This window comes from Galeopterus variegatus, unplaced genomic scaffold (assembly GCF_000696425.1).
Source record: "Galeopterus variegatus unplaced genomic scaffold, G_variegatus-3.0.2 Scaffold6595, whole genome shotgun sequence".
Classification (NCBI taxonomy): Eukaryota; Metazoa; Chordata; class Mammalia; order Dermoptera; family Cynocephalidae; genus Galeopterus; species Galeopterus variegatus.
This window is the reverse complement of record NW_007732706.1, coordinates 54,625-69,969: the sequence shown is the minus strand read 5'-3', so window position 1 is coordinate 69,969 and position 15,345 is coordinate 54,625. Positions and strand designations below refer to the sequence as shown.

General features: G+C 38.9%; 1 protein-coding gene across 1 annotated transcript in view; it reads right to left on the bottom strand.

The window, feature by feature from the left end:
- Positions 1-14,892, bottom strand: part of ZHX3 (zinc fingers and homeoboxes 3) — a 64,985-nt gene extending 50,093 nt beyond the window's left edge. The window contains exon 1 of the mRNA XM_008591037.1: positions 14,787-14,892. The gene's annotated coding sequence lies outside the window, so the exon portion shown is untranslated. The remainder of the gene's footprint in view (positions 1-14,786) is intronic.
- Positions 14,893-15,345: the final 453 nt, after the last annotated feature.

The following is a 15,345-nucleotide window of genomic DNA, read 5'->3' as shown; positions in this document are numbered from 1 at the left end:
AAGGGAATCTCAGTTACGCTTTCCTATATTTTTCAGATTAACTTACTGTAAGAATGCTTTTTATAATCAGAAAACGAGGTGGGGTTTTTTCCCCTTCAATTAAAATAGTCTGTTAAAGACAACTAACTGTTGCTTCCTAGGGAGGAGGAACTAATCTTTATCATTGGTAGCCACCATTAATGTGGATCTTTCTACTGGTGAGTTGGCTGTCCACCCCTCCTGTGCCCTCCAGAGGACTAGAAGCACAGAGAAGAGAGCCTGGACGACAAAGAAATGTTCTCTTTGCAAGCTGTGGGTATGGGATCCAGGGAGAAAAGGGTGGGAGTGAAAAGTGGAGTGTGGGACAGGGTGAACAGCAGAGCAAGACTATCGGACACCTGCCTCACTTCTAGTGGTCTCCAGTGTCACTGCTCTAGGTCTTCACAAGTCTGGCTCCTGAGCTGGTTCCTGTGTTTCCTCACCCTATCACCCAAGACCATGTAAGCATATCATAGTTTCCGCTGGCACAACAGAGCCCAACACAGGTATTGTTCCACCATACTGGGGGTCACAGTCCAGAAGAGGAAATCCTTGTTTTAAATTGCCAAGTAGGTATCAATTTAGTATGCCCATCTTCTTTTCTTTTTTAAAGTCTCTCCCTAACTTTATTGAGGAGCCCTGTGACAACCTTCTTACTGCATAACAAGCCCAACCCTTTTTCTGGCATTTCAAGTAAGAAACCACAAAGTAATCTTCACTTCCTCCTTACCCTTTATTCATGTAACCAACCTATTATTACAAAGCAGACTCAACATAGAATGTACAAGGTAGAAGATTTCTAAAGCATCCTATTAGAGATTTATAATTCTTTTACCAAATAATTACCTTTACTTTTTCATAACACAACTAACAAATAAACCCCATTAAAGTCAAAACTGAAAGCTCTAACCAAGACTTTTTCAGATATAAGATGCTTCCTTGCTGATGTTGCTTTGGTCTTATTTAGCAGTCAATAGGACCATTTCAAGACTTCTCACTCTTATCACCAGTCCTGGAAAAGCTGACTTTTTCTCTGAGGACATGGAATCCCATCTCTAGGGCCACACAGGATAACTCAAAGCCAATCCAGACCTTAAGGCACTTTGCAAGGATTGGACCATTTTAGTGCCTGCACCCGTGCAGACACGAAGAACTGGCACCACCAGCCGGGCAAGCAGAAGACAGATGAGTAACAGCCTGTATCAGGTGGCCAACCAGGTAACACAGTTTTATAAATACTTCAGCACATATTATTTGAAACCATATTAACATTTAAGATGAGCTTTTATTTTACCTGTTGTCTTGGTTTTTTGGGATAAAGCGGAAAAACTATGAACTTTGGAGTAAATGTGTTTACTTAGCAGCTACACAACTTCGTAGACTCTCCATCTACAAAATGGAAATAAGCATGCATATCTTTTGTGAGGATTGAGTAATACATTACTTATAAAAGTTCAAGGAATATCATAGGTACTCTCTTGGCTTGACTTAATATTCCTACCATAGTTTTTTTTTTTTTCCACCTACTTCTCATTTACGTTTTCTTGCTGTATTTTATGAACCTGAGTGAGTCACCTTAAATTCTCTTAGAACAAGATAGCATATAAATCAACAATATAAAAATAGCAGATACTCCTCTAGGAAGTAGGGGTGGGCACTGACTGGGAAGGGACATGAAGGAATTTCCTGGGTAATAATAATATGTTAGTAGGAGTTTGGGTTATGCAGGTGCATGCATTTGTCAAAACCAAGCAAGTGTACAGTTAAAATTTAACTACAATGAAATGCACAAATCTTACCTCTAAAGAAAACAACGTGTAAACAAATAATGACCTCTACTTAGTGATATACATGCTGAAATACCAAGGGGAATGAATGAAAAAATATGAAGAACAGATGGCTGATTAGAAGGACAGAAAGCACAAACAGTAAAATATTAATGGTCAAAGCCTGGTGGCGGGTGTATGGTTGCTCACTGTAATATTCTTTCGACTTTGCAGTATGTTTGAAAATTTTCATAATAAAATATTGGGAAAAAATTTTCTACTGAAAAAAATGGAAGGCACTCAATACATATATCTCAAACCCTTTCCCTGCTGTTATTCATTGATCTACTCACTCATTCACATGTAAACACTTATTAGGCACACACGGTACTATTACCTAGCACAAGCTGCTTAACCCCAACTCCTCTACATATAAAGTTCCTCATCTATGGAATAATCATTACATGTGCTTCATGGGATTTTTGTGAGGATTAAGTGAGATAATAAACATATAACACTTAGCTTAGTGCTTGCCACACAGCTGGTTTTTGAGAAACACTGTCTGTTCTTATGCCAGTGTAGCATACAGTAAGGAGCATGGGCACTATATAGCATATTATTCCAGTATCAAGTAGTGGTTAGAAGCCCTGACTCCTGACTGGCTGCCTGGCTTCAAATCCCAACTGCACCACTTATTACATTTGCTGCTTTGGGCAAAATCCTTAACCTTTCTATGATTCAGTTTCCTCATCTGTAAAACAGGGATAGTAAGTATTATTCTTGTAGGGTTATTATGACAATTAAGCACGATAATATAAAGTGCTTTAGACAGTGGCTGGAATAGTGTAAGCCCTCAGTTAATGTTAGCAAATTCACTATGCAGGATACTCAGAGGACATAAAGATGAATGCAAAAGTCTCTAATCCAGGAGAGGAGAAAGCCACGTCAATGCAGTCATCACAAAAGACCTGTGATGTATATGTGCTACAGGAGAGGCACTATTGCGGGATTGGGAGACCTGAGGAGAAAGTCTGATAATAATGAGTGAGGAAGAGCAAAGAAAGCTTCAAGGGGAGGCTGGCATTTGATGAACTGGGACTTGAAAGCAGAGAAGGGAAAAAAGCTCAGTAATGCAAAAGGATGGCCTTCTGGAGCTTAACAAAAGGTAGGTCAGGGTGGGTTGGAAGATTCGTGGCTGGAAAGGGATCAGGCTCAGATGGTGGAAAGCTCTCTGATGAAACTTCATTCTGCAAAAGTACTTGGAAAAAATGATCGTCTATTCATATACTCCACTGGGTTCATAGAGCTGAATCTTGCAAATTAAATATGTCAACCACAAACTTATTCTCGCTGATAAATAATAAATACTGCTCATCATTTATCCACTGCACTCTTTATATACAAAAACAAGAATTCATAACCATTCTACCAATTCAAGGCATGAGGATGTATCTCTATTAAATAAAAAGGCCCAGAGCCTCTGGAGGAAGAACCAGGGAAGAGGTCACTAACAGTGTTGTAGAATCAGGTGAATTAGCACCACTCTAGTTGGTTCACTGCTTGAAGGTTCCAATTTGTTGGAATCTGACCCAAAAGAGTAAATTCAGGAAGGAAGAAATGTCCATGCAACAGCAGAGAAGAGGTGGCTCCCCCTGGATACTGCCAGCTGGCCATGCTGTGCCTTCTCAGAGCTCATGATACCTTGGTAAACATTGCTGATTGTCTTACACACTGAGCAAACCCACTAGGCCTTACCAAAGTGTCTTCAACGTCACAGCCCAGGGGAGCAGCCAGGACAGGGGCAGATTTTATGATTAAAGGTGCCAAATGCTGCTTCAAAATTATGTAAATTAATTACATGAAGTATACATGACACAGCTTTTCAACACTCAGAAGGAAATTAAAATAGTAATAATTATTTTAAATTTTTATTTAAAAAAAATAAAAGGTGAACTTCTATTTTGGTGTAAACAAAGCCTTTTTAGCAGAGGCACCTTTGTGTGAGGTAGGTGAGCTGGCTGGTTTAGGCTCAGAGGAACAATATCCTGGTCTGTGAGCTCCACAAGGGCAGGAACCGTGAATATCTTGCTTGCTGCTGTATACATTTTCAGGGCCTAATACAGTGCCTGGCATGTTGCTCATGAAATACTCATTGACTAAGTCTAGTCCCCAACTTTTTAAGTTCAGAAATATGATACATTTTTGGGGCCGGCCCGTGGCTCACTCGGTAGAGTGCGGTGCTGATAACACCAAGGCCCCGGGTTCGGATCCCACATAGGGATGGCCGGTTCGCTCACTGGGTGAGCGTGGTGCTGACAACACCAAGTCAAGGGTTAAGATCCCCTTACCGGTCATCTTTTTTTTAAAAAAAAAAAAAGAAAAAAAAAGAAATATGATACATTTTTTTTAAGTTCACTAAGAGATTATTAAATTCTTAATTGGATGGGGTGGAATTGTCTTCATACCAACCAAACTCAATGGAGACAAACCAGATTTTCCCCCCTCGTTTTCAAGAGCCTCACTCACTTTCCAGGCGACTCACTGTTCCTGTCATCTACCCAGAGCTATCCTTTCCTGCTAATCACAGCATCTGGGAAGCAAAATCCCTAATCAGGTTGCTGCCTGAGGAACAGATTTAGAACTTAGGAAGTCTTCAACCTGTATGTCTAGCATGCCCATCTTTGCAGCAACCAGCCCAGGCCAATGTGGTATCTCCTCTCCTATGGACAGAGCCAGATATGCTCTGATAGAGTCCTGCCCTCCAAATCTTCCTAGACTCCATGCAGACTCCAAGTCTGCTGCTCTCTTGTACCCTTCTTCATGTAAACATGTTATAAACCCGTAGCTTTAAAAATTTTTCTGTATATAGTGCTTTGGGCTGGCTGCTTCCTAACGAAAAGGAGGGACCTTCATCTGCACAAGCCCCTAGATGACTGCTTGGGTCTGGTCATCCCTGCAGGGGTGTGCACCAATTTTCAGGCCATTTTGGCCTCAGCAGCAAGCACAGAGGCATTATCTGCAGAGAATACCAAGGTACTAAGTGATATTTTGTGATCCATGACTTTGTATAAGTCTGGTTTGGAATTTTTTTTCCCTTAAGTGCAGTATCTTGCATTGACTAATTTTCTGCTCACTTGGCCTCATAAAAAATTTCAGCAAAATCTCCCATCAGTACAGATTTTCACTACTGTACCCTCTAAAAAGGTCTGGGAAATTAAACATATTAGAAAATGATCCCAGGGGCCGGCCCGGTGGCGCACTGCTACAGTGCACCGCTTGTGAGCGTGGCGGCGCTCCCGCCGAGGGTTCGGATCCCACATACAGACCGGTTCCCACTCACTGGCTGAGCGAGGTGCGGGCGCAGCGCCGAGGGTTGCGATCCCGTTGCCGGTCCCGGTCCGGTACGGGCACGACACTGAGGGTTGCGATCCGTTGCCGGACACGAAAAAAGACAAAAAGGAAAAAAAAAAGAAAATGATCCCAGAGGCAACACTGTGGAAGGTCAACATTAACATTTATCCACTCAGAGAAGGGAATTTAACCCTAAGCTTTCTTTCATATTCTTAGGCCAGTTTCTACCCTGGACCAAAGGGTTTCTCTAACCCCATGAGGGCTTTTTACTTAAAAGAAAAATGAGATAGAGAAAAAACAGAAAACATTTGTAAGGAATCTTGTCAAGGTTTCTTAAAACAAACAAAACCTTTTCATTTTGAGCTAATTTTAGATTTATAGAAAAGTTACAGAAATAGTAGAGAGTGTGTCTATATATCCCTGACCCAGCTCCCCCTAATGTTGACATCTTACACAACCATAGTATATCTAACAGAACCAGGACATTAACATTGGTACAATACTGTTAACCAAACCAAAGATCTTATTTTAATTGTACCAGTTTTTTCTACCAGTGTCTTTTTTTCTGTTCCAGAATCCTATCCGGGACCCCCATCGTATTTAGCTGTTATTCCTCCTTCATCTCCTGGAGTCTATGACAATTCCTCAGTCTTTTCTTGTCATTCATGTTCTTGACACTTTAGAGTATTAATCAGTTATTTTGTTGACTGACCCTTGATTTGGGTTTGCCTGATGTTTTCTCATGATTACACTAAGGTGATGCATTTTTTGGCAAAAATACCGTAGAAATGATGCTGTGTTCTTCTCAGTGCATTGTGTCATGGGGCTCACAATGTCTTATTGTTGGTGATGTTGACCTCGAGATTTGGTAAAGGTGGTTTCTGCTGGATCTCTCCACTATAAAGTTACTACCTTTTCATTTATAGTTAGTAAACATGCTGAGACAGCTTATTTGAGACTATGCAAATTCTGTCAAAGATTTCTTAAAGGACAACTGGCTCACTCATTGACAAACCTGCTCACTATCCTTAAAAACCCCAAGAGATTAGTTGATTGATTTCCCCTTACTATTTCTGTCATGCAAGCACTTCGTTTTTACTTTTTCTGTTTGTTCAGTGAGTTTTACTTTTGTTCTGCTTATAAAAATAACATATCTTCGTTGTAAAAAAAAAAAAAGTCTTTGTGGAACTCTCATAGCCCTACCCTCAGAGATTGGCGCTATAGATAATTTGAAGGACATATTCCTTCTGAACTTTTTTTCCTTTTTTAAAACCACTGGAGAGAGATACCAAGGGCTTACATCTGTCCCACCATGGACTCAGGCAAGTTACTTAATTTTATGTGGTGGTAATTCTTTCTTTTTGGGCAATGACTTCTTTGTGAATCTTATTTATAGACTCTCATTCTAGGAAAATGCACAGTATAGGTAATACACGCCACATTTTGCATACAAGAATAGGTACTCACAGACTAGGTTAAAAACCCCTATTCTATTCATCACCTCTGATCCACAAATCCATTTCTAGTAATCTATCCTAGAAAATACTTGTACACACAAACATGTACTGAGATGTTTCATGTAGTGTTAGCAAAAGATTGGGAATAATTTAAACATCCACCAACAGGACTAACTAAACATATTATGACCACTCTATACTATGATATACCCTACCAATGTTACAAAGAATGAAGTAGATGTATGTGCATGGACTCAGAAAGATGCCAGTGATATAATATTAAATTTAAATGAAAGTTTCAGGACTTCGTACGATTTCATTTTTGGTAAAATAAAGAGAGAGAGAGGAAAAAAAACCCATATATAGGTAAATGCATGGAAAAAATCTGGAAGGTTTGACAATAAACCCAACATTAATTACTTTGTAATTAATAGGATTATCAGGTGAGTTTTATTCCTTATTTAGTCTATAAATATTATATTATTTGAGTTTTTTACAAAGGGTATGCTACTTTAAAACCCCAATACAACCAAAAAAGAACTTTGTCATAGATAAAAATTCTGAATGAATATAGACTTAAAAATTTTTAGTGATTGGCAAAAATAATTTAATGATAAAAGAATGACCAAACTGGTAAGGATTTGGCCAGAATGGGATGGTAGTTCAAGATAAATATGACACAAAATCAAAAAGTTAAATGAAAAAACCTAATGAATCCTTCAATAGATACAAGAAAGTCATTTGATAGCATACATTCCTAATAAAAATACTGAGAACAAAATGGCCTATAGATAAGACAAGAATATAACACATCATTCTAAGCCAGATGTCAAAAAAAGGAGATATAAGCTAGCATTACTATCTCAAATATTTTTGAAGTTCTGGCCAATGCAGCAAGACAACTGGCATAAGGTAGTCATATACATTGCACAAGGAGTTTAAAGTATTATTTGCATATGAGATAATTGCAGCTACAGGAACAAAAATAAACATTTTTTGGAAGAACTATTCTGTAAAATGGAAATTAAAGTTATATGCCTATTTTTAAGGAACATCAGTTGAACACTGCCATAGGGAGGGTAAGGACACACAGTGGACATCCACAACTCCAGGTGCCACATCTGGACCAAGGTTAAAATTATTCATTGCTTAACTCCTTAAAAACTTGAGGGAATACTACCTGGTTTCCAGGATTTGCCTACTTCTAGCTCATCAAGTAAGGCTCCAATAGTCTGTAAATTTAAAACTTACTTGTATGGTCCAAATGATAATCAGGAAGAGGTCATCTGTCCTACTACTTGTCACTAAAACAATAACAACAATAAAAGCAGCTAACAATGATGGAAGACATGATGCGCACTGCACACCACTCATTCTAAGCAATTACATGCACTAGCTCATTTAACCCTCACCACAACCCTTGGTAGTAGATACTATTATTGCCTCCAGTTTGCAGATGAGAAAACTGAGGCATAAAGAAGCTAATAACCTGCCCAAGGTCATTTAGCTAGTAGTTGGTAGAGCCAGGATTTGGATCGAGGCAGACTGGTTGCAGAGCCCATGCTCTTAGAGCACACTCTCGTGTCATCAAAGAATGCATAAGCAAGTTGTCATCTGGAGGACAGAGACAATCCAGGAATTAGAGTTCTGTAGGAAGCTGAATTGAATAAAAGATTCAAAGGACAGAAGAAAACCACTTCCAGAATGAAAAGACCTGAGAGAAGAAACAAGAAGCAGCTCCCAGGGTCTCATGCATAATTAGCAATCAAAGAGGGTCACTCAGACACAGCCTGGAAACATCTGAAAGAAATGTGTAGAAGAAAAAGAGAAAAAAAGAACTCTAAGTAAACAAATGAAACAAGTAGATTGCATGAAAGGGAATCCACCAGAGTTACTTTTGATCTTTTTTAGTAACAGAAGTCTAGAGACAACACAAATCAAGCTGAGCAAATCAGAATATCTCAACCTGTCATCTGTAAATAAAAATGATGCTACCCCCAGACCAGACAGCCTCATCATTCCTCTATCACTAAACTGTTTCCAAGAGCTGCAGTCAATCTGCATTTCCTCACCTCCTAACACCAGTGTGAGCTGACAGGTATGTGGTGGGAACTGCAGGATCTCTCTCAGTTTTCTAATTGAGAAGACCAGTGGCTTAGCTTCTCCTTATGCTACTGGATCTCTGAATGAGTGGTCACTGCTGGTCACTGCCCCTTGTAGGAAATTATATCTTCCACACCACTTTTTTGCTTCTCCTCTACTCTAGCATGTTTGGTTTGCAATACCACTTACTAGCTTAGTAACAATACCTTGGAGCCTTAGTTTCCTGGCCCACAAAGTAGAATAATATAATTCCCATGCACAGGGCTGTTGAGAAGATAAAGTAAGCCATCTGAAAAAGTTCTAGCCATCCGTGCTGGGCACGTATTACAGTGCTCAAAAGGTTTCAATTTCCTGCATAAAGACTGGGCTTTGCCAAAAGCCCATCCTAGGACCTTTCGTTTTCTGTCTACATGCTCTACTTGGGGGGATTTTTATATCTGCTCTTATGGCTCCAATCCTCAATGGAGCAAGTGAATCTCATATCTTTACCTCCCGATCCCACATCTCACCTGAGTTTCTGACCCATATTCACAATTGCCCCAAGATAAGTTTTTCTAGACAACTTGAAGGTTTCTTTAATTCAACAAGTCCTAAAACAAACTCTTCTCTGCCTCTCTCCAAATTAGTCTCTTCACCCGCTCTTACACACCTTACCCCATTCCCTAAGTTGATCAAAAGTTCCACCACCTATCATCACCTTCCCTAAAACTAATAAACAAAAACCCTTCCAAGGCATTCCCTCATTCCCAGTCTCCCCCATGTCAGGCACTAGTATTTTTAGGTTCTGCCTCAAAACAGTTCCTCTTTTCTTCCCCACCATCACCACTACCCCCTTGTCCAAGATGCCCTCACTTCTCATCTGAATGACTGCCACAACTGCTTAACTGACTTCCCTCCCTGCAGTCTGTGTTGTACATGACAGCCAGAGTTATCTTCCTCAAAACAAACCAGAGCCTGGTACTCCCCTGCTTTAGAACCTCTGTGGTGCAGCCCACAGGATATAAACAGATGCTTCACAATCTGGTCCCAGCATCCCTTTGTCCAGTGTCATCTCCAACCACTCTCCCAAGAATGGGGTGATGTGCCTGTGCACCTTCAGGCTTTTTCCCTGTGGCTTTATCTCACAAAGCCCTGCTGGGACATACATTGACTGAGCTCCCAGGATACCTTCGCCCACTCACCAAATGTCACTCCCTTCTCCCTCTGTGTCTCCAGCACATGTGACACATCACGTCTTTTGCCACTGTTGGTTTGCATGTCATGCTGCCTTCTCAACCAGAAAGGGGACCTTGAGGCATGGACAAAACTGGCTTTATCTTTGTATCTCCTGTAGCTAGCTCAGTGTATTTTGGCTCAGAGTTAGGCCTCAGTGGTTGTTAATTAAGGGACTGAATCAAACATAGCAAAATACTTATGAGTACCAGGTTGAGGCTCAGAAGAATTAGTACACTTCACAGAACAAATGTAAAATGTGAAAGGAAAAAATAATGCATGGGGAGGGGTAGGTAGATAAGGAATAGGAAGAGAGGATGCCAAAAAAGGGAGAAACTGAATTTCCTCATATGGAAGGAAAGGAAAGTTCCTGCTTTTGCTCTGATGATAGTAAATAAACATAGGAACGAATGTTATTTTTAGCACTAAGAATTCAAAAGATTATTCACCTTTAAAATGTGTTCAAAAGCTAAACAGAAGCAAAGAATATTCCATAAAACAAAAGGCATAATGGAAAAGAGATAACAAAGAAATATAAAAATTGAGAAACAAATGATATATAGAAAACATAAGAAATATAATGGCAACCATAAATTAAAGAGTATAAATTTCCACATAAGGTACAGATTCTTCAAGAAGAGAGGTTGAATAGAGTCAAAATACAACAATACTCTGTTTGCAAGAGATAAACTCTGAAATAACAGTAATGAAGTTAGAAAATGTAACAAAATTGCTACACAAGAAATCTATAGACTATGAAAAAAGGAGGACAAAGACTGCTTTAAGTGTTATAAAAAACAAAAATAAAAACTAAATATGCAATTAATAATCTTGAGAAGCGAAATTAAAAAAAAAAAAAAAAAACTAGAGGAACTTTTTTTTTTCCCCAAACAAAAGAAATTAGATATTTTGAAAGTGAAAACCGAAATACTTTGGAAGGATTCATAAGAAACTGGCAGGAGTTGCTGCCTATGAGAGGAGAATTGTTTGCTTGAGGAACAGGAGTGAACGGGAAACTGACTTTACTACATCTTTTTGTATTTTTTAAAGTTTTATATTTCAACTAAAAGTTTCTGTGAATACATACTGGCCAGCCACACACACACACACACACACACACACACACACACACACACACAAAAGTTTCTGTGAATAGACTAAGACTACTAGTAAATGTAGTTAACAAAAAAAAGGAAACACTTAAAATTGGAAAAATAGGACACAAAACAGAGCAATAAAATTGTAGAGAATATTGTATGTGTTAATAAATTTGGATAGAACTAAATAAATGAATTTTATATTAAAAATGTAAAATTCCAATATTGGCAAAAATAAAATAACTAACTAGAACAACAGCTATACAGAATCAGATAACCACACCCCAAAAAGCAGCTAGTTTGCCTTTGGATGGTTTATTAGTGAGTCCCTTGAAACTCTATGGAAACAATTCACATGCTATAGAAATCATGCCTAAAATAGGTCAAGATATAGGTTATCTAATTTATTCTACTAACTTGATACTTAAACTGGCTAAAGAAACTGAAAAGAAAAAACTATAGACAAAGCTCACTCAGAATTCATGGTCAATAATTCAAAAGAAAATAATAGTAAGTAGAATCTAGGAATAAGTTAAATTTTTTAACTGTGTCATGTCAACAGATACCAAATATTCATTTGCTAAAATCCAACACCTATTCTTTTTATTATTATTATTATTATCAGCATATTCATTATTACAGATTATGATTTTTCTTTTTTTTTTTTCCTTTTTGTCTTTTTTACTGACCGGTAACGGGATCGCAACCCTCGGTGTCACGCCTGTACCGGGGACCGGCAACGGGATCGCAACCCTCGGTGTTGTGCCTGCACCGCGCTCAGCCAGTGAGCGGGAACCGGTCTCCACATGGGATCCGAACCCTTGGCGCTCCCAAGCAGCGCACTCTCCAGTGCGCCACCGGGCCAGCCCATGATTTTCCTTTATGCCCTTTACCTGATCCATCCCTCCCCAAGCCTCCTCATTTCCTCCTCCCTCATCTCTTGTAACCTTAGGTTTGTTCTCTCCTTCTGAAAGTTCAATGAATTGTTGTGGTCTTTTCTTTCTTTCTCCCTTTCTTTCCTTCGTTCTTTCTTAGCACCCAGTTATAAGTGAGAACATGCAGTATTTCTCTTTCCTTGTCCGGCTTAATTCACTTAACACAATTTTCTCCAGACTCATCCATGTTGCTGCAAATGGCAGAATTTCATTCTTTTTTATGGCCGAGTAGTATTCCACTGCCAACATCTATTCTTAATTTTAAAATTCTAAAACTAATAATATAGGTATACTTTCTTACCCTAATTAGAGTACTGCATCTATTTAAAACCAAATGTCAATATTATACTTCAAGGGAAAAAACAAGCTATGCAGTCATTAAAAATAGGCACAGAATGAAGATGCATTTTATCTTCACTGTTAATTAATACAGTATCAGAAGTTCCTTCCAATACAAAGCAATATAAAAAGGAATGAGAGATACAAATATAGTAAAGACAGAGACAAAATATTTTTATGAATAACTCCATCATATACTTATTAAACTCAAAGGAATCATTTACATGGTTATGATGAGTTTAAAGTGACAAGAGTCAGCACCAATATAGAAAAATCAATAGTACTTGCTAGTTCTCAAACTTGAGCGCACATGAAAATCAACTGGGTAGCTTTCAAAAATGTTGATGCCCATGCCTCACCTCAGACAAGTTGCCTCAGAATCTCTGAAGGTAGGGGCTGGCCGGTTAGTTCAGTTAGTTAGACCATGGTGTTATAATAACAAGGTCAAGGGCTTGGATCCCCTTACTCGCCAGCCACCAAAAAAAGAAAAAAGGAAAAAAAAATAAAGCCAGAATAACTGGAGGTGGGACCAGGCATTAATGTTTTATGAAGTTTCTGAGATGATTTTAACATGCACCCAAGTAGAGCTATTCACTACTATATACTTAATTATCTAAATATCTAGAAAATGCAACGCAAAAATTTAACCATTCCTGATAATTGCAAATGGGAAAAGAAAGACTGCTGTAAGAAACAGAAGTCCAAAAGAAGAAATCAAAGAGGGAATATAGTTAGATACCGTGCAAATGTCCCCAGTCTACTACAGTTTGGGCAAAGAGGCAGGCAGTTAACACTTGAGCAAGCAGAAGGGACATGACCCAGGGCCACAACAGAATGATGGCAATGAGAGATGCTTATTTAGTCTGTCCAAGTGCTATTGAGGGAGGAAGCATGCATGAGAACTTAACAGAGGCTGCGGGGGTACAGGATTACCTGCCTACCTGTATGAGGTTATACATGAGATATGTTCCTTGAAATGCAATTGCTGAGTCAAATGGTATATGCCTCTAAAAGTGAGAGATTAATTTTAAAAGATCTTAAAGGTGAAACCAAGAAAGCACAATGTGTAGAATAAACAAAACTTCATACTTCATAGGTAGGAGCGTAGTGGGAGAATGAGCTAAGCTGGAACTAGGCAGGATGGCTCAATGTCGCCAGGTAGTAGGTTCAGAGATGGCTGGTGATTCTAGTTTGGCTTTGCCCTGCCCTTCCCATTAACTTTCCTCTATTGCAACCTCTAGTCACCACAGGCAATGTCCCCTTCCTACTAGTCCCCCAGCCCAACAAACATTGCTAGAGCCTGCCTGTTACCCTCTGTCCTGACCATGGAGCCATGGGGCTAATCTAGGAGGACAAGATTTGAAGCAGAGGGAGCAAGTACAATGGCCTTAAAGCTGGAGCATTTCTGGATTGAATGAAGCATAGCTGGGAGACCAGAATGATGAAGCAGAGTTATTGTGGGGGTTAGCACTAGAAAATGTGTGTTACAAAAAGCTTGTCTTATGACATTTTCAGTTTAGAGGATCGATATAGAAGACCACAAAACAGTTTTACTCAACTTTAAGACTCAAAGTGAGAGAACGATCAAGCTGGAATATATCTTACATCCAAGAGTGGCCCTGCTACAATCCATTCCTGAAGCACAGGGAAGACCACCCATGACAAGGAAGGAAGTTCTAAGAGTTACAATTGTGGAAAATTTCCCATGGGCTGGTGGTCCCCAGGCTTGTGGAGAAGGAGTGATGTTGCCATGGAATTGTCTAAGGATGTTGGGGTACAGAACTTCCACCATATATCATTGATGACTCTGACTCCAGTTCCTTCTCCCTTCCCAAAAATCTCTATTAAGCATATCGAAGAAAGGTTCTTAACTTTATAATGGAAAATAATATAAAAGATCTGCTTTATTTAAAAAGCTTACTAAATCATATCTATTTCATCAAGTGAAGGCTATGTCTGTTTATGTTGACTATTCACTAGTCTGCTCTGTCTTCTATATTAAATTTAGCAATAGAAAAGGTTGCCTATTCCAGGATTCCATAGACGTGTACAGTGCCACACATATTGTAGCCTAAGAATATGGCTTGGATGAATGGTATTCTAACTAGTTTTCTAGTTTTTCAAGTCAGTCATTTAATAAAGCACAAGTGTAAGTTTTGCAGTCAGACTAAAAGCTGACACTCGGACTAAATCTGCACATCACAGAAATACAACACACGACTCTACTTTTATGATACCCAATGGTCAACCTAAGTTATAACAGATTCCCATCAAGTGATCTAAGAAATGAAATAAGTTATAGATTCAATACAGATTTTTAGATTAATCCAAATAAGAATCATTTGGTCAAAGAGTTCAGCAATAAAAACCAAGGGAGGAGAAAATAAATAATGTTTAACAGCAATACGAAGACTAAATATGGCTATACAGACTCAGGAATTACAAAGTTAATTGATGTAGAAAGAAATGTTAAAATTCAGAAGCACACTATTAATCTGGGAAACATACCTTTTCCTTACTTCATTACTTTCTCCAGTTTCACTCTTCACTTTATCCAGCCCCAAGTGCATCTTTAATGGACCACTTGTTGCTTCTGCAGTTACAATTCACTCCTATAGAAGAAGCAGTATACCATCACTTCATGAGAAGATAAAGCATTCTCAGGAGCTGAGTTATCCAATCTCATCATTCTCCTTTCCTACTTCATTTTCATCAGAACAGGAAAACCAGAGGGGCACGAGAGTAAAAAGAGGTCATTGAAATAAAAACTAGCAATTTATAACTATTAAAAATGCTAGTAGAAACTGGAATACATAAGTGGAAGTAAAGCAAACTCAACTGTCTCTGACAACAGATCAGAATAAGATAATCCATCAAAATCTGTAATTTTAACAATCTTTCTACCGATGAGTTTCCATTCCTCTCTCCCAGCTAAGCTTGAGACAGCTTGGCAGAAATAATGATATTAACTGATGCATGGCCTTACAACTTCAAGGATGCACACTCTTAAAGATGCACTGTTTTCTGGTGCTCTTCCATTCCAAGCCCTGAGGTTTTCCTGGGATGG